The sequence below is a fragment of the Leopardus geoffroyi genome, chromosome E1, assembly GCF_018350155.1.
Source record: "Leopardus geoffroyi isolate Oge1 chromosome E1, O.geoffroyi_Oge1_pat1.0, whole genome shotgun sequence".
Classification (NCBI taxonomy): domain Eukaryota; kingdom Metazoa; phylum Chordata; class Mammalia; order Carnivora; family Felidae; genus Leopardus; species Leopardus geoffroyi.
In genome coordinates, this window is record NC_059330.1 from 6,411,122 (window position 1) to 6,431,655 (window position 20,534).

General features: G+C 45.6%; 1 long non-coding RNA gene across 2 annotated transcripts in view; it reads left to right on the plus strand.

Moving 5' to 3' along the window:
• Window positions 1-1,490: 1,490 nt before the first annotated feature.
• The window catches only part of LOC123603029, an 88,018-nt gene continuing 68,974 nt past the window's right edge, over window positions 1,491-20,534 (plus strand). Inside the window, exon 1 of one of the 2 annotated variants that reach the window (XR_006714689.1) lies at window positions 1,491-1,888. This is a non-coding gene — a long non-coding RNA (uncharacterized LOC123603029). The remainder of the gene's footprint in view (window positions 1,889-20,534) is intronic. The other variant, XR_006714688.1, reaches the window with a different exon arrangement.

Consider the following 20,534-nt stretch of genomic DNA (forward strand, 5'->3'; position numbering starts at 1 on the left):
TGCTCAGCGGTCCCTATCAGGAAAAATGAGAAAGCATTAAATACCAGTCAAATCGTCAAGCCATCGAAAAGCGGGTAATCAAATCCAGAAATCCCTGTAGCATGACTGGTGAGAAGGACTTCTCTCATTAATAGTGTTTTTACGTCCATTGTTGTTTCTCAAGTAACTTATATCGCAGGCAGTATCGCGAAGCATTATGTGAGATGCGTGTCAGTAGTGGAGTGCGTGTGTTTGACCTCGAAAGGCTCATCTGTTTCACAATCTGACCATGGCCAATACAATAAACAATAAAAGTTGTTGGAGACTCAGAAACGGACCAGTCACATAGTGTTCAGTCCAGTTCACATCACCATCACCTGGGGACCCCTGCCCAAGCCTAAGTAAAATCTCCCAGGCTGGGCTAGGACGTTGGTATGCTTTTACGGTTCTCCAGGTGATTCTAACATATAGCCTGGGCTGAGCACCCCAGTTGGAATCCAGCTGCCTCATTTTACTGGTAGAAGAAAAGAAACCAGAACAATTGGTGGTCCTCTTTTCTAGCAAGGAATTTTCTACTTTAGGTCCCAAATTTCATAACCGTTTATTTCTCAAAGCGACACATTTAGGGGTCCTGGGTCAGTTAAGCATCTGACTCCTGATTTTAGCTCAGGTCACAATCTCACAGTTTGTGAGTTGAAGCCCCGAATCAGGCTCTGCATTGACAGCCTGGAGCCTGCTTGGTATTCTCTCTCTGTCCTCTCTCTAAATATACCTGTACCTTTCCTGCTGTCTCTCCCTCTCTCTAAATATAAATAAATTAAAATAAAAAAAAAAGGAGAGTCTGGGTGGCTCAGTTGGTCAAGTGTCCAACTTCAACTCAGGTCATGATCTCACAGTTCGTGAGTTCAAGCCCTGCATCGGGCTCCATGCTGACAGCTCAGAGCCTAGATCCTGCTTCGGATTCTGTCTCAGTCTCTCTCTCTGCTCCTCCCTCACTCATTCTCTCTCTCTCTCTCTCTCTCTCTCTCTCTCAAAAATAAATAAAACATTTTTTTAATAAAAAAAAAAAAGTAGGACAGTTAACCGAATGAGCCACCCAGGTGCCGCAGGAAGCTGCCTTTCAACGTGAAGAAGGAGGTACACTCTTTCCTTCCATTACTCGGCCGTGATTAGAATCCATGCACATGTGAACAAAACCAGTCCTGGTTTATGCCTGAGTCCAGCATTAATTTTGATGACTTCCCCCCGCACCACCATCATTCCCAAAACGTTCCAAACTGGACATTAAATGTTCTGATCACCTTTCTCTAGATGAGTCCCCCCCAAAGTCTCGTCCATGCTTTCTCCGAAAGACCCACTTCTCTTAGGCTGAGAAGCCCCAGAACCTGCCTTCTAATTGCACCGTTGTTGCGAGTCTGACAAACACATCTGATAGCTCACGCCCCGGGGGGACATTGGTCAGTAGCCTTGGACTTCTCAGCTTAATTGCCCTAGCTTTAATGCCACTTAAATCAGAATGTAAGCACTGAAAGAATTTCAGGAATCCGATGATATAAATTGTATTTTTAGAGCTGAGAATGAGTTGAGCTAGTGACACAGTGCAGCGCCTAAAGATAGATCTCTTTAGTTTTCCCATGATTTATCACAGGCGAGTTCACAGCAGGTTAAAATAATTGAATGCTTTGATAGCATGCATATTGGCACGGTTTTATGAGCAGTCATTCATAACATATTTGTCACGAAGCATAGCTTCCAGGATGGAACCCTGATCCGCAGGCAGTGTTTTAGCCTCCACGACGCAGTGGAATTAACTCCTCTGTGGAGCCTGGCCACGTCGTCACGGTGTCCGGCCCCCAGCTAGAGCTGCGGGGAAAAGGATCAAGGGAATGACTGGTCCGCCAAACAAACCGTGAGTATATCATGACGACAGGCACACTTTCACTGGAGGCTAAAGAGAAAATGTGCTTTCCGGGGACGGCTGTAACTCCGTGCTTATGGACTCAACCTGCACTGACTTCTTTCTTTTCCCTTCGTGGTTCACTTTCCCCTTTTCTCCCAGTGTGATTTTTTTCCCCCTCTGCTTATGGGCTGCGTCCCCTGGGCATGTACTTTTTCCACAATAAAAAAATGAGTCTGCGGGGGTCACTGCAGCAGGTGACAGACAGTGCATGTGTGGGAGGTACACGTGGACCCAAGTTCGGCTGCGTTCCTTATTTTTCTGTGAATCTACTTAGTTCCTGTGTTGAGCCCCCATTTGGCGTAGTCGTGGAGGCACGTCCTCTGTCAGTCCGGGATGTCCTTACTCAAACACAAGGTCCTGTCTGGGTGCTCTGTGGCTGGTCTGCTTAGGGGACACTGGGCTTCAGGGCAAGTGGGAGGTGCTCGGGGCTCCCTCCCGGGGACCCCACCCTCCATCATATCGGCTTTCTTGGCTTCTGTGACCCTCCATCTCCCCATATTTGAATAGTCCCCAGGTTTGAATCTACTCTGGAGAAGGAGTTTCTGAGATCTCCGATCTCCCAAATCTTTAGTTTCTGTCTGGAGCTTGGGACTTGGGACTCAAAAGCTAAACCTGTGGCTCCTCTGTTACCTACATTTTACTGGTTTTCCCTTCCCTAAAGCACTAAAGACAGACAGCTGCACTGCCTAATGGGGGGAAAACACGGGGGTTACCAGGGAAAACATACAGGCAAATTTCTCCCAGGAATTTCCCACCGCATACAGCAGGCAGTCAACAAAGGTGACTGCTATCTTTACACAAGGTAGTGTAGAGAAGCAATAAAGACCACAGACTTGATAGCCAGGCTCCACAAGTCTAAAATCTGGCTGCATGGTCTCCTGACTGTGTCCTTGGACAAGCCACCTAACCATTCTATGCCTCAGTTTCCCCACATACAACAAGGAGATTATAGCAGCATCTCCCTACAAGGTCCTACCTATATAAAGTGCTTGGTGAATTAATTATGCTATTAGTATTACCACTTCTACAAAGCTCTGTCTCTCAAAGCCATTGGTGACCGTAATTGCATTGATGCCACTGGTATACACAGTACATCCCATGCAGAGAAGGTGAAACCACACCTAGTATTTCACAGGGAAAGGAGCTACTATTCCCAGGTGGGAGGCTGGGCTGAGTCTCCTGGAAATGCAGCCCTCTGGGTAAGATGTGGATAGAAATGATCCTAAGGGCTGGGTTAAGAAGGAATCAGCTGACCTCAGTCAAGGCAGTTCTGAGATTCTTGGTGTGGAGAGACAGATTCTTGAGATTCTGGAAGACAGTTCCATGCTTCCAGTCCAGAGGATAAGAGAGTGAAGCAGGGAGAGGGGGAGAGGGAACGGAGGCAGGGAAAGGCTGGCTAAGTCGGTGTGAGGAACGTGCCTGGTCGACCACTGCTGGCGGCTGCTGGAGAACAGAACACGCACCGGGCCTCTCCTAAGAGGCAAGTCCTGTGCTGGCTCTTGCTGAGGGAGGTGCCGCTCCTGTGAGCAGAGACAAGAGGGGGAAACAGAGGGGGAGACGATGGTTCACCAGTCCCCACGTTACGTAAACGTCATTCTCTAGCCCATCAAACCGATGAGCTTGAGAAAGAGAATGTGGGGGACTCTGGCATTTACACCTGGCCCCCTTTCTATCCCAGAGCTGTTCTGGTCAATGTCCCTATCAGCCCACATGAAGTCAGGATGAGCAAGTCTTCAGGGACAGCAGAAGCAGTGCCATGTCAAGGCTTAGGAGGTCTAGACTCAAGACCCAAGCGTATGACCAACTAGCCTGTGACCTTGGACATACCTTTCACCTTCCTGGACCAAGGGCCGTCCGTGAAGAGGTAGACGCAGATAAAAGCAGCTTCGTTTGGGGAGAGCCACGTAGCGTAGTTAAGAATGCGGGTTTCAGAGCCAGAGGGACATCAATATGAGTTGTCTTTGCCATTAACCAGATGTAAATATAGGGCAATTAACTTATTTAATTTCTCTAAGCTCCACTTCCCTCATGTATAAAGATGGAGATAATAACAGCACACTTCTCATGATTATTTTGAAGATTAAATTCAAGAGTGTATGTGGAGTGTTCAGCACAGTACTGCTGAAACACTGTAAGTGCTTGATCGATGGTTGCCAATATCACTATAGCGAGTTTTCGCTGGAACCCAGGGTTCCATCAGGTCAGGGGGAGATGGAACTCAAGACAGCGGGCCCTCCTTCATTCACATCATCTTTGATTTTCTATCTGCTTTATCTAGTGTAAAAAATAAAAATAAAAATAAATGTCCCACGCTAAAAAATTAACAATAATACTAGATATCACTGGACTAGACCAAGAGTTGGCCTACTTTTTCTGTAAGGGGTCAGGTAGTATCTTGGGCTCTGTGGGCCACATGCGGTCTCAGTTGAATGTTCTTTTAAATTAGTTAGGGTCAGTCTTGGAGCATAAGAGTGTTTGTTAGGATGGGACCACAGCAATGACACAGGGCCCTCACCCTTGTAAAATGAACATCTCGGTGGCTGCACACAGTGAAGACATACTTCTGACATCACAGTAAAATGTGAACTGAGCACTGGTCTACACCACAAGTCTTTTGGAGACAAAGAATCTTTCCATCTAGTGGCTTCTCCGTCCATGTGGAGACCTCCGTTGGATGGAAGGAAAAGAGAGATGGGCCCACAGTCAAGAGCTCTTTAAAAATGTAAAATCCAGGGGCACCTGGGTGGCTCAGTCAGTTAAGCCTCCGACTCTTGATCTCGGCTCAGGTCTTGACCTCAAGGTTGTGAGTTCAAGGCTCATGTTGGGCTTTGAGCTACGCATGAAGCCTACTTTAAAAATTATAATTAAAAAAAAAAATTGTTAAAACCTTTCTTTGCTCAGGGCCTATACGGTGATAGGCCACGGGCTGATTTGAGCCTGTAGGCCATTGTTGGCACACTCCTGGATCAGACCATTTCTTAGGTTTCCTTCTGCAGATGAACCAAACTTCTCTGTGATCAGCCTTGTTTTTCCCCATCAAAGCAGACTAGTGACCCACTCTGTAAGATCTCACACCCTCTGTCATGTGATAATCTTTTTCACATTTCTAACAGTTGTCAGATTAAGTGGTTTTGTAATGTTACAGAGAGTCCTTTTGTGGGCGGTCTTCATAGAGATGGTGTATCAGTTCCCTAGGCCTGACTTTAATAGAGTACTACAAACTAGGTGGCTTAAGACAACAGAAATTTCTTCTCTCCTAGTTCTGGAGCCCAGAAGTCCAGAATCAGAGTGCTGGAAGCCTTGATCTGGGGGCTCTGAGGAAGAGTCTGGCCCATGACTTTCTCCTAGCTTCTGGTGATGGTCACCAGTCCTTGACATTCCTTGACTTGTAGACATACAGGGTCAACCTCTGCCTTTATTTTCACATGACATTCTCCCTGTGTCTCTGTATCTTTCCCTTGGCCATCTTCTCATTAGGTTACTCCCCACCCTAATATCCTCATCTTAACTTGACCAAATCAGCAAAGACCCCCATCTCCAAATAAGACCATGTTCACAGATAATAGGAGTTAGGGGTTCACTATATCTTTTGGGGGGGCAGAGGTCAGCCCATAACAGGTGGTGAATGGCACATGGTCATGTATTCTTATCTAGGATCTGTGAAGGATAGAAGTGATGAGGACTCAGAGGGTTATCCCACGTGGCAGCAGAGATGAATGAGACAGACCAGGTGGCGATGAGCTTCATTTTTACCCATCATTGTAAATTGCTGTACTGTTATAGCTGCTACCTTGAAGAATGCAGAATTTTGCTTTTTAAAGTGTGTGTGTGTGTGTGTGTGTGTGTGTGTGTGTGTGTTTAATATGGACATGGAACAATGAGCTAGAAAATGTTGCACATTCTGTACCCTCCTTCTATTTTCAACTTATAAATGCTGCATTCAAAATACCGGAACAATGTGGCTTGCAGTTACTAACAAAATTAAAAATAAAAGTAAAAAGCCCCAAAGCATTCGTGTCACCCTGGTGAGGGAAGAGGGGCCTGGTGCCCTGGACATAAGGCCTTTCCGGTGAGTTTTTCACCCCTTTCTGCAGAGGTCAGGATTTGAAAATCACTACCAGCTGGTTGGAATTTGGTCCTATTTTGAAACCAATGATTTAGACTGCTAAACCATCGCTGGGACTAAGATTTATTTTCCCCCACTTGGTCTATGTTACAGAGATCCAATTTGCAGAGTGGAGGAAAGGGGCAGAATATTTTCTTGGTGACTCCGCACTGCCTCTGCCAGTGGAAAACTACCAATATCCCACAGCTAACCCATGTGAATTGGTCCATGCGACACCATGTCTAATAATCCAGGCAGGACTTAATGTTCCCCTTCCAAAGTTCCATGGCCTTGTTGTCTTGTTCCTCATCGGTGGCACTCATTATAGGCTGCCATATTTGCAAGTCATATCTCCCCTCCAGAAGTGCAAACTCTTTGAAGTCTTCCTCTTGTAAAAGAGAGGGGAACAAACCACAAGAGACTCTTTTTTATTTATTTATTTATTTGTTTGTTTGTTTATGTTTTTATTTATTTTTGAAAGAGAGAGAGACAGAGCATGAGCGGGGGAGGGGCAGAGAGAGAGGGAGACACAGAATCCGAAGCAGGCTCCAGGCTCTGAGCCGTCAGCCCAGAGCCCGACGCAGGGCTTGAACTCATGAACTGTGAGATCATGACCTGAGCTGAAGTTGGACGCTCAACCGACTGAGCCACCCAGGTGCCCCTGTAGTTATTATCTTTTTGAAGGAGAATTTGGTGTTAAAACCTGGCACATTTTTTTCAACGTTTATTTATTTTTGGGACAGAGAGAGACAGAGCATGAACGGGGGAGGGGCAGAGAGAGAGGGAGACACAGAATCGGAAACAGGCTCCAGGCTCTGAGCCATCAGCCCGGAGCCTGACGCGGGGCTCGAACTCACGGACCGCGAGATCGTGACCTGGCTGAAGTCGGACGCTTAACCGACTGCGCCACCCAGGCGCCCCAAAACCTGGCACATTTTTAGCCCAAACATTCTACTTCCATAAATTTTATCCAGGAAAAAAACCACAAATGTGTACAAAATGTATCATCAAGATGACTTACAGAGCAGGACGCTGTTGGTTTCATTAATGATGCCATATGCATTAAGGTAAACACGGGGGAGTCTGTTAGAGGGACACAGACAGAATTTTTTTTTTCTTTCTTTCTTTCTTTTAAATTTATTTTTGAGAGAGAGAGAGAGAGCACGCGTGAGGGTGGGAGGGGAAAGGGGGCAGAGAGAGAGGGAGACACAGAATCCGAAGCAGGCTCCAGGCTCTGAGCCGTCAGCACAGAGCCCGACGCGGGGCCCGAACTCACGAACCGTGAGATCGTGACCTGAGCCGAAGTCGGACGCTCAACCGACTGAGCCACCCAGGCGTCCCAAGAGCCTCTTCATAATAGAGTACAAACCAAGGGATGATGGAGGGAGGTAGGTGGGGGATGGGCTAGGTGGGCAGTGGGCATTAAGGAGGGCACTTGTGGGATGAGCCCTGGGTGTTATATGCAAGTGATGAATCACTGAATTCTACTCCTGAAACCAATATTGTACTGTATATCAACTAATTGAAGTATAAATAAATTTAAAAAAAAAGAAAGAAATCTTACCCTTTGGACTCAAGGTGGAGAGGAGGAAGCCAGTAGAGAGGGGGAGACTTGAGATGCTAGAGAGCAAAGAAAAGCTTGGGAGTGAATCCTTCAGGATCCAGGAAGGATAGGGCAAAAGGCCAAGCTGGAATAGTCCCTGCCCCATACAGGAACACCCAAGTTGTGGAGAATTTCATTTCAGCTTCCCTGGAAGCCGGCTAACCCCTTCTGTTTGGGGTGCAACATCAGACCTAGAATTCAAGAGACTGTACCTAAGGACAAGCATGTCAAAGCTAGCCGCCCTAAGCAACTCACTTCACTTCTCTCTGCCTTAGCCTTCTCATCTGTATGATGGGCTACATAATGGAATTTGCATCTTGACATTGTTGCTGGGATCAAATGTGATAATGGGTGAAAAGTACTCAGCCCATAGCATAGCACAGTGGTCTGTCCCCCAACTTCCCGCATTTACCCCCTAAGAATTTTGAGAGTGCTTGGGTTGGAGCCTGAGAATCTGTAGATGTATCATGCACAGAAATTTTTATTTTCCAGGAATTTGGGGACACAAGGCTGTGGCAATACTAATGGCTCAATAAAGAGTAGCTGTATTCATTTTACTATGTTCATCATCATTAACATCATCACCATCGTTGTCATCGTGGGGAATTCTTTTTTTTTATTTTAATAAACAAGTTTATCTTTAGTAAGCCTATATAAAAACATGAATAGGGGCGCCTGGGTGGCGCAGTCGGTTAAGCGTCCAACTTCAGCCAGGTCACGATCTCGCGGTCCGTGAGTTCGAGCCCCGCATCGGGCTCTGGGCTGATGGCTCAGAGCCTGGAGCCTGTTTCCGATTCTGTGTCTCCCTCTCTCTCTGCCCCTCCCCCGTTCATGCTCTGTCTCTCTCTGTCCCAAAAATAAATAAACGTTGAAAAAAAAAATTAAAAAAAAAAATAAAAACATGAATAAATTTAATCTTTAAGAATGGTTTTGAGGGGCGCCTGGGTTGGTTGAGCATCCAACTCTTGATTTTGGCTCAGGTCATGATCCCGGGGTCATGGGATCGAGCCCCACCTTGGGCTCTGTGCTGAGTGTGGAACCTACTTGAGATTCTCTCTCTCTCCCTCTGCTTCTCTTTCCTGCCCGTGCTCTTGCTCTGTCTCTCCAAAAAGAAAAGAAAAGGGGCGCCTGGATGGCGCAGTCGGTTAAGCGTCCGACTTCAGCCAGGTCACGATCTCGCGGTCCGTGAGTTCGAGCCCCGCGTCGGGCTCTGGGCTGATGGCTCAGAGCCTGGAGCCTGCTTCCAATTCTGTGTCTCCCTCTCTCTCTGCCCCTCCCCCGTTCATGCTCTGTCTCTCTCTGTCTCAAAAATGAATAAAACATTAAAAAAAAAATTCAAAAAGAAAAGAAAAAAGAAAAGAATGGTTTTGGATTCGGGAGTACATAAATCATGGATTCTTATTCTGGCCCTACCTGAGACAGCAGTGTGACTTACAAAATAGTTAATATCTATGCCTCAGTTTCTTCATCCATAGAATAGGTTGTCACTGGTGAGGGTTGTGGTAATGATTATCTAAAGTAGCTGACACACAGTAGGTCACAGATAGTCTGTGACAGATTTTCTTTCTTTTAAGCAATGGCTCAAATACTCTTATTATCTAAACTCTGTTTCCCCCATTAGGTCTTATATAGGGGCCATTATATAAACAGATAAAGACAGAACTCTTTTGGTTCATGGTTAGATGGGGGTCTTCCCGTCTCCCCACCAAATTCCCCTGTTGGTCCTTCAGTTACCGCCACAGAGCGCTATGTTTAAAAACAAAATCAAACCAAACCAAAACAAAAACCTCTGTCTTTAAATCGCATAAATGTTAACTGATCTTTAACATGATGATTTTCCCAATGTTTAAAGTATCTTTGGAAGAATATAAAGATGTCTCACATAGTATGAAAACTTGGCTGTCAAAAATGGACTCACATCATGGGGAATTCTACCTGAGGATAACGTCAGGGGAAGCATTCAGCAATATTGGTGGATTCTGTAGCATAATTGAACCTAGTTGCATCCACCATGGTCTGACACGGAGACAGATTCATTGTTTGCAGAACTGGTAGGCTTGTAACCAAATCCAAACGACGCCCAGCTTGGAGCTCATGGCCATTTTTTCAATGGTACACTTATTTAGGTGGGAAATGGCCTTAACTTACAATAAACCCTTGGATTTCACTCAATAAATCCATTGGCTATAAATCTAACCCATGATTCCTTTCCATCATTTTCCTGAAATGAAGAACAAGAAAGAGTCAAGGAGGTGCACGTCACCACATTCTGACTGGGGAACTCCCAAAAAGGAAAGAGTTATGAGGTCATAGCATTACAGGGGCAGTAGGGGGAAAAACTCATTGTCCGATACTTTCACGTACAGACTTGTGCCCCCTTTAACTATTAAAACCAGTGTTTGTCCATTGTTCTTAGACATCCAGGGGCAAAGCCTTTTAATAAACTCCTCTCTGTGTTTGCTTGCTTTGATGGTTTTCAAACTCCTTATAATCAGTAACACATGTTTTAATTATTTTGTTTTCTGTCATACAATTTGCTCAGCTTTTCCCAATTCCTGCAATTAACACTTAGGGAGGAGAAACCAAATCACACACTTCATTGTACTTGCATCACACAATGCATCAGTGAAAAGATTCATGAACTGACGGTACCCAATTCACTACAGCATGTCTTACTTCAAAGTCCTTCATTTTGATCATACCTGTCTAATCATTTGACTGTTCTGCTTCTCTATATGCTCATTGTTAGATTAATAATAATAATGATAGTAGATTATAATAGATTAAAGATAGTAATGGATTAACAGTATAATAATAGATTAATAGATCATCGTAATAGATTGATAATTGGGACACCTGGGTGGCTCAGTCAGGCGTCCAGCTTAGGCTCAGGTCATGATCTCACGGTTCACAGGTTTGAGCCCCGCGTTGGGCTCTGTGCTGACCGCTCGGAGCCTGGAGCCTGCTTCAGATTCTTGTCTCCCTGTCTCTCTGCCCCTCCCCTGCTCATGCTCTGTCTCTCTCTCACTCTCAAAAATAAACAATAAACATCAAAAAAAAATTAAATAATAGATTGAAAACAGATACTAGTAATAGATTGATTATAATAATAACAGATCACTCTAAGGGCACATGAGGCTAGCACCTTGTCTGTGGGCCCTTGAAATAACTAAATGGCAGAGGTGTGTTCTCTGAAGGGAAATGTGCGTGTAGGTTATCAGTAGCAAGGCAAAAGGAAGAAACTATTTTTAACTGGGTCTCTGGCCCCACGTAGCTCCCAGAAGCTGGGCTGGACAAGGTAGAAATCTTCGCCTACCTCCAGCTACCATCCCCTTATCTCCAAAGCACAGTTCCTGGGTCTCAGAACTTACACTATCGTTAAGCGAAACTTCTATTCTGTAGCACCAAAGTGAAAGGACCCAGAAAGACCGAGAGTTAAGAGTGTCAATTACTTAGGACAGAGTAACTCTAAAACAAGCACCTCTAACATCTTAGCGGCTGAGCACGATTCAGATTTACTTCTCGCGTTGCAGTACAAAGTAAATTTGTGGGGAGGGGAGCTCTTCTCCACATAGTTTCCCGGGGACCTAGAATCCTTCTATTTAATGGCTCCTCCATCTTTTAGGGCTCTTAAGACCTCCTCTTGATGGAAGGAGAAGAGGTACACGGAACATTTTTTGGTTTGACAACAGGTCGCTTGGATGAACAGTCAAGAACCCAAACACAGGGCAATCCTTAATTATGAGAGAGCTGTGTAGCGGTGTGCCTAGGAAGGAAAGAGAATGGTGAACAGAGTCAGTCTCCGTTACAGACAGCAAGTACTTGTCCCCAAAACCTAATGGCTTAGCTGGCCTCAGCCACTTGCTCTGGACAGTCATGGCAAGTGGGAGTTCCCCTGGGAAAATAAAGGGCATTATGTGGGAGAGACTACTTGGTGAAAATCCTGAACTTTTAGTTCCAAGTAAAGATGGCCCATCAGTGTCCCCGGGATCTGAATTATTCACCCAGGATTCCATTCTAGAAGAGCAACAGGCTTTTCTAGAAGAGCAACAGACTTTTCTAGAAGAGCAACAGAATTGGGACGTTGTAAATAGGAGAGGGATAAAATGCTGTCTTCGACTAGCAGCCGTTGCTCGATTCCTCTCAAAAACCTGTGCTCTCCTCCTGATTTCTGTCTCCCACTGAAGCACAATCCCTAGAAGCAAAAAACTATTGCCCATGGAGTATTTACTGTTGCTAAAAGTATGAGTTTTCAGTACTCATAAAACTCATACTTTGTTATCATGTGTTCCCCCTGCCGCCGCCCCCCCCCCCCCCACCGAGGGACGATGTCTTCCATTCAGATAATTTCTCACCAGTTGTAGGATGATGGCGGTGATCGATGATGCCAAACTTGGATCCTCACTTCGTGTCCGACACCACTCTAAGCACCTTGCAAGTGCTTCCTGCTTAGTTCCTCTAACAGCCTTTGAAATAGGTCTTCAAATTCTGTTCTGCATTTTGCAGCTTTGGAAACCGAAACGCCAAGAGGTTAGATAACTTGTCCAAGGTCATACAACCATAACTGGGGCCAGAATTCCAACAATAACAACAACAAAAAGAACGAGGTCTTAACCACCACATTCAACAGGTTCAGTGCCAAAAGCTGAACATCCCCAAAGTGTATTTAAGTGGGAAACAGATAAGCATGATTTTGCACTCAATTGTTGTTTTTTCTGTCAAAAATAGAATTCATTTAAGTTTATTTAAACAGCAAAGCATAACACCACTGTTACCATGGCATTATATTTTCAAAGATTTAGAGCAAGATATACAAATATAAGTTCCTAGATACGAGTAAGCACCTTCTCCACTAATCTTAACAACAGAACATCTTAACCCTTTCTTCCTGCACTTTCTGTTTATTTATAAAACGCTTTCTCGCAGATGGTACCTTTTAAATCCCTTCTGCTCTTTTGACTTTGTTGTATTGCACGGAAACATAGTGTTACATTTCTGAGAATCTCAGAAAAGTATTTACCTTCTTCATTCCCATCTTCTATCTGTGTCCTCTTAAATATGCAATAATTCCTGTCAAATTTTCCTTCCGCAAGAAAAAAAAAAATAATCAGAGCTCATTGGGATGTCTTATGTGTTCCACTCAGAAGAGTTTCCTCCAACTAGCCAATTATTGTTACTTTCATTATACCTTTATGTCATTGGAGAGGTAAAGCTTTCTTGTTTTTCATTTGCTATTTGCTATTGCCATGGCTAGGACATACAGTGTGCTATTAAATAGCAGTGCCCACGGGGCATCTGGGTGGCTCGGTGGTTAAGCATCCAACATCAGCTCAGGTCATGATCTCGCAGTTCGAGGGTTCAAGGCCCGCGTCGGGCTCTGTGCTGACAGCTCAGAGCCTGGAGCCTGCTTCACTCTCTGTCTCTCAAAAATAAATTAAAAAAAAATTAAAATAAATAAATAGCAGTGCCCAGAATGACAGTTGCTTTGCTCCACATCTTCCAGGGAAAAGCATGAAATGTTTCACCATTAATTGTGTCGTTGTAGGGTTTTTAAAAACATTTTTTAACGTTTCTTCACTTTTGAGGACACAGCACAAGCAGGGGAGGGGCAGAGAGAGAGGGAGACACAGAATCCGAAGCAGGCTCCAGGCTCTGAGCTGTCGGCACAGAGCCTGAGGCAGAACTCAAACCCGCAAACTGGGAGATCATGACCTGAGCCGAAGTCGGACACTCAAATCGACTGAGCCACCCAGGCACCCCTCCCAGAAACAGTTTCAAGATTGCGCTTTGATACTTTGCTCCTGCCATTTCTAGATGAGTCTGGCTCCCTTCACAAGCTTCTCTGGGATTGACACACGGGCTTAGTTAACTTTGTACCCCCGGTGCCTCCTTCAGCACACTGCAAGGTACTCCTGAAATCACTAAATGAATGACGGCGGGAGAGACAGACGTGAGCTCGTGTGTGCTAACCTCCGAAAGGGAAACTTTTTTTTCTTCTTAGGCACAGAAATGAAAGGGTGTTACCGTTTATTTAATACGGGACAGGGCCAGATCAGTGAACTTGTACAACTCACATCAGACCATATTACTAATCAAACGCACTAGCTTCGTGTACTATAAAAAGCCAAACAATAAGCCCTCTAAGGACCCCATCCCTTAAAATTTATGTTTGCGACCAAAGTCAGCTGCATCTCCTTGGGCTGATCCTAAAATAACTCTTTTCTCAAAAAGTCGCAGTATCCTGGCACTTCACAATAACACAAAAGGGCCCGAGCCCCGGGCAGCTGCTTGTTTTTATAGGAGCGAAAGCAACTCTTTTTTAATGAGCACAGAGCTCCCCATAGGTTCGGGGATTTTATTCAGCTGTTTTCTGAATCTCTCAAAGCTCGTCTTACTGAAATTTCAGCGAGACCCCATCCACCTTGGCGGCGGGGGAGGGGGGGAGGCGGTCCCACCTCCTCTGCCTGGACACCCACCTCAGCCTGCCGCTCACCAACTCTGATGTCAGACACACAGACAGAGGGGCCTTGCTGGCAGGGAGCGGGGCTGCGTCCCTTGCTGTATATCCCAACAGCAGAGGTATTCTGGACCGGTGCCCATGTCCCTGTACTGGAAACAGCACATGACTCTCAAAGGCACAGTCCCTGCCTGATAGGGCTTGGGTTCTGGGGTGGTAGCAGCCGCTGAGGCCACGGAGGGCCCTGCGCACCCTTGATCTGTCTGCTGACGTGTGGCAGACATCTAACCACTCCCCCCACTGGAAGGGGAAGCCGGAAGTGCAGGTGTCTGGAACCCCAGAGGACCTCCAGGGTGCGCAGGCCCTGAATAGACATAGCAGGTCATATGGCTGTAACCTCCACGATCCACCTGTCCCCTACCGGTGTTCCCAAAATGCCACTTCCCCAACAGGGTACAACCCATGCCTTCTGGTTTCCACCTGCATCCATGGATGGGTGGGCTCCAGGGGCCCCTGTCCACCTGAGCCCCTGCGCCCATCCACTCCACTAAAACAGAGATCATAAAGAAAGTAGAGAAGGAGGACGGGTTCCTCTCAGGCGGGTTTCAATACGAAACACAGATGATACATGTTCGAGGAGTAAGGAAATCCCTCCTGCCCTGCGTGTCGAATGCTCCAGGCACAGAGTCAAAACCCTGTCAGTGGTGTGGCTTTTTTCTCCACCATCTCTAGACCTCTCTGAATCCTGAGTTCATCTGACACCCGAGGAACTTTGTGCTTCCTGAGCATCTCGGAGGGAGGGGATGATTTCCACAGTGTGCCAGCTGCCATGGACACAGTTAAATCGCCTGGTTCAACATTATGTTTCTTGCAGCCACAGGCTGGAAGTGAGGTACGGAGCTGTGTCTTACTTTTGTACCCCAGAGTCAGTTAGCGTGCATTCCACGAAGGCCAGAAACACAGTTCTTCAGAATGGAGTCTGCAACTCGAATGGGCTCCCCATGGAAAGCGGAGGCCCACAGCTGCCCCCACCCCGGGACCCCTTCACTCTGCAGTGGTTCATCCTGGAGCACGGGCAGAAGGGTCTCCTACTGTCTGCCACAAGCCCCCCAGCAGTGCTGGAGGGTAGAGCCCACTGCAGGAACCAGCCCATGGCTCAGTGGGAAATACAGTCAAACCTTGGTTTGCGAGCATAATTCGTTCCGGAAACATGCTTGTCATCCAGAGCACTTGTGTATCAAAGCAAGTTTCCCTGTAAGAAATGATGGAAACTCAGACGATTCGTCCCACAAGCCAAAAATATTCATATAAAAATTATTACAACACTGTAATATAATACAAAACAATAAAGAAAACACAAAATATAAAGAAAAACAAATTCACCTGCACTTACTTTCAAAACCTTCGTGGCTGGTGTGAGGGAGACGAGAGAGAGGAGGGTTACTGCGTAGGACGACTTTCACTATCACTAACGGAAGTTGACTACAGTACGGTATTAATAAACTCTTGTCTTATACTGCATTTAGTGTAACTGGCCATAAGGCAGCAGAGGAAAGGGTCTCTATCTGCAGGCAGCCCGACCTAGAATGGAACAAAGCATTCCTAGGCTCACTCTTGGATGGAAAAGCAAAGGACTGTCCATAGGTGCCTCGAAGTGACAAAAAATACACTAATGCCAGTTGTGGGCACCTTCCAACGTTCTGGAAAATCCTTGATTCAGGTCAAACACCGTGGCCTGAGACCAAGCATCCAAGCCTGGGAGATGATCACCCACAATCCCAGGGAGAGAAAGAGAGAGAGAAGAGCCACTGGCTCAGTTGCGATCATGTGACATTCAGCGTCACATACTAGGATTGCAAGACATGGCTCGTTTATCGAGTTAACATTTATTAGCCATGTTTGCTTGTCTTGTGGAACACTCGCAGAACAAGTTACTTGCAATCCAAGGTTTTGCTGTATTTATTTATTCATTCAGCACAGTGGAGCACCTGGGCTGGGCTAGGGACTCCACTGAGCTCTGGAACAGGTAGTTGGAGGTTGGGGGGGTGGGGTGCTGCTCCTGGTAACCCTGACCGTCTTGTCCATCCCCGCACCTTAGTAGTCAGACCTGAAAGTCTGGTTCACACGTGAAGCACGGCTCTCCCTGGGGCTCACGGCAAAGCCATGAGGGTGAAGAACCCTTCCAACGGAAGCAGGAGGGCACACTGCCATCCTCGGTCAGCACAGAGCTTCCTGTGACCCGCATCCCCACTGCAGGATGCTCTGAGGTCCCCCCGGGGCTTGCTGATCTGGTTCTTCAAGCACCATTACTTGGCCACCCCTTTAGAAGCGGAACAAAAACTTCACCGAGCTTGTGAGAATATTCAGACATCCACAGACGCAGAAGCAAATGAGGCCCCCAACGAGGCAGGTTCTGAGCTCGGCTAGACCAACAGCCAGAGATTAGGTCCTCATTCAGGCCCCGCCCACCAGTTATGACACTAGAGCGAGTCCCCAAAGCTCAAAGAGTCTCAGTTTCCTCCTCTGGGAAACAGGGGTGGGGAGAAAGAAGGGGATAATAATTCCTGTCTCCGGTCGCCAAATAAAATGCAGGGTGCTCAGTTCACCTTGAGCGTCAGATACATTTGAATGATGTTGAAAGAATGCCCACGTGGTATCTGTCCCCAGCGGTATCTTTTACCTGCTAACTTCGGCAGCCCTGTGCTGGTTATCAGTTAAGGGGGTAGATGATACGGGGCGATGTCTGTAAGCGGTGGTGTAACCTTGAGGAGGATTTGGGGCTGGTCTTGTCTACTTCGGGGCTCCTGGAGGCAGAGGCTGGACTGCACAGACCACCCCCCCCAGTTCTGACACGTGGACACATAGTATGTTGAATGAGGCACAATGATGAAATGATGTTTGGGTGGCATTTCTGATGCCTCATCAGAGCACTGATGAGGAAGGTGGCTGTAAAGACTGTGGAGAACCCGCCTCAAGTGCAGCCTGAAGGAGGGGCTCGGGGCTGTTCCCTGCCCGAGACAGAAGCAGCGGGCCAGGACCGCTGGGTTGAAAAGAAGCCAGGAATAGCAGTAAAATTGAGCCGGCAAGTTTTCAGAGCAGAGCTCTGATGGTGAATTCGTGACTCAGTGACAACGTGACATTGTCCCCAGATTGTAAAAATAATTGATGAGCACTTGAAAATGGAAAACAGAAGCACCTGGATGGCTCAGTCGAGTAAGTATCTTGGCTGAGGCATCATCTCATGGATTCGTGGGATCGAGCCCCACATCAGGCTCTGTGCTGACAGCGTGGAGCCTGCTTGGGATTCTGTCTCTCCCTCTCTGTCTCTCTGCCCCTCTCCCGCTCACACACTGTCTCCCCCGTCCTCTCTCTCTCAAAAATAAATAGCATAAGTGGGGGAGGGGCAGAGAGAGAGGGAGACACAGAATCGGAAGCAGGCTCCAGGCTCCGAGCTGTCAGCACAGAGCCCGACGCGGGGCTCGAACTCACAAACCGTGAGATCATGACCTGAGCCGACGTTCAGACGCTCAACCAACTGAGCCACCCAGGCAACCCTCACATCGCCACTTTTAAATAAAATTGTCCACTGCTTTTCCTGGGTGCTTTCAAAAAATCTTCAGAATCACTCTTTCACATTACGAATTAGTATTGTTGTGAAACTTATGGGAAATACTTTAAACTTACCTGTTATCTGGAGAGGAATTACATTTATAAAATAATGTCTCTTTCCAGGAATAAAATTTATTTCCCTTTTGTTCCATTCTTTAAGGTATCTTGATAAAGTTTTGTAGTTTTTTTTTAACTTTGTTTTTAGTTTATTTATTTTCTGAGAGAGAAAGAGTGAGCAGGGGAGGGGCAGAGAGAGAGAGAGAGAGAGAAGGAGGGAGAGAGAGAATCCCAAGCAGGCTCTGTGCTATCAGCACAGAGAGCAAAACAGGTTTCTGAACCATGAAATCATGACCTGAGCCAAAATCAAGAGTCAGATGCTTAACTGACTGAGCCACCTGTCAGGTGCCCCTATTTTTTTTTTTTTTTTTTTTTTTTTTACAAAGCCCCTGAATGTTTCTGTTTTAGTGTATTCCTAGCTATATTGTATATTTTTTCATTCACTTGAATAAATTTCTTTCTCGAAAAAAATACGCTATTTGGTTTTTTGAAATGTCCAAAAGAATCTTTGGGGCTTTTGTTGTCCTAGTAGTTGGTGCCTATTTATTTTGTTCTAACCAACTTTCTGTGTAACTTTTTAGTTTGAATGGCTTTTTAGGAGATTCTCTTGGTTTTCCAAGGATAAACATCATCCATCACCTGAAAATGATGACTTTGTCTCATTGCAACTAGTGACCCCTCTTTTTTTAGTTGTTTGTCTTATGGCTTTGGCTGGAACTTCGAAATATTGTATAAATTGTGGTGACGGCAGGTGCATACACAATTGCATGGAAAACTCTGGCATTTCTTTGATTTGCTAATACTGATATTTGATTTTATCCCATGCATTTTTATGATGATGCTTAAATGATTTTTTTTTCTTCTGGGCTATTCATGGAATATATTTTAATGTCCTCATGTTAACACATGCTTTGATTCTTTAGAAAAAAAATGCAACTCGGCCACAGAGCATGATTTGTTGACGTCATACCAGATTCAAAATTCTAGTATTTTCTTTCTGGTTGGACAATGGGAAAGCAGTTGGTATTTTTTTTTTTTCTCTTGTGCTGTGCTTGTCAAATTTTAGAACCAGGGTTAGGATAGCTTTATAACACTAATTAGGAAGCTTTGGATCTTCTTCTATGCTTTCAAACAGTTTACAGAGTAGGAGAATTATCTGTTCTTCAAAGTTGGAAAAAATGGTTCATGAAAGCGTTGGAGCCAGCGCCTTTTTTGGAGGTGAGCCTTTGACAGCACTCTCACTTTCTGCCCTAATTATGTTTTCTGTTCTGGCTGCCGGCTTCATCCCGAGTCAATTTTGGTCATTTATATTTTCTAAGAAGATTACCCATTTCATTGAGATTTTCAAATTTATTAGCACATGGGATTCTCTTAGAATGCTTTTAAATTCTCTCTTATCTACAGCATCGTTCCCTTGTAACTAAATCTCGTACATTTGTGTTTTCTTTTTAGTCAGACTTGTAGCGTTTGTTTATATGATTGATTCATTTGTGATACTAGGAAGATTCCGATATCACACTTTTAAAATGAATTTTATTTTTTTTCTCTTTCGTAATGAATTTTTGCTGCTTTCTTCATTATTTTTTTTTCCTCTCTGCTTTCCTAAAGCGTATTTTGCTATTCTTTTCACATGTGGTAGTTGACCGCTTAATTATTTTCTACCCATCTCCCTTCTTGATAACAATGAAAATATTTAAGACTGTGCAATTGCCATGAGTGTGAAGTGTGGCAACATCCCAGAGTTTCTCATAGGCAGCTTTCTTGTTCAATATTTTCAAAGTAATTCAAAATTAGATTTTCCCCTCGTAACTACAGAAGTTATTTATATAGCATTTTGTCTTAATTTTATGAGACTGGGTTTGTTTTATTCAGACTGGCATTAATGGGGGCACCTGGCTGGCTCAGTCGGTGGAACATGTAACTCTTAATCTCGGGGTCGGGAGTTCAAACCCCACATTGGGTATAGAGATTACTTAAATAAACAAACAAACTGGCATTAGTAGTTTATAGTTTTTATTGTTGTCCTTACAGTATGTTTAAATCATGCTAGTATAAAATTTTTGCTTTGAGGGGGCTCCTGGGTGGCCCAGTCAGTTAAGCGTCCGGCTTCGGCTCAGGTCATGATCTCACGGTGTGTGAGTTCGAGCCCCGCGTGGGGCTCTGTGCTGACAGCTCAGGGCCTAGAGCCTGCTTTGGATTCTGTGTTTCCCTCTCTCTCTGCTCCTCTCCCCCGCCCCTCCGTGCATGCACTCTCCCTTTCAAAAATAAATAACAACAGGGACGCTTGGGTGTCTCAGTCGGTTAAGCGGCCGACTTCGGCTCAGGTCATGATCTCTCGGTCCGTGAGTTCGAGCCCCACGTCGGGCTCTGTGCTGACAGCTCAGAGCCTGGAGCCTGTTTCAGATTCTGTGTCTCCCTCTCTCTGACCCTCCCCTGTTCATGCTCTGTCTCTCCGTGTCTCAAAAATAAATAAAACATTTTTTAAAAATTTAAAACAGGGGCGCCTGGGTGGCGCAGTCGGTTAAGCGTCCGACTTCAGCCAGGTCACGATCTCGCGGTCTGTGAGTTCGAGCCCCGCGTCGGGCTCTGGGCTGATGGCTCAGAGCCTGGAGCCGGTTTCGATTCTGTGTCTCCCTCTCTCTCTCTGCCCCTCCCCCGTTCGTGCTCTGTCTCTCTCTGTCCCAAAAATAAATAAACGTTGAAAAAAAAAAATTAAAACAAATAAATAAATAAATAAATAAATAAATAAATAAATACAACATTT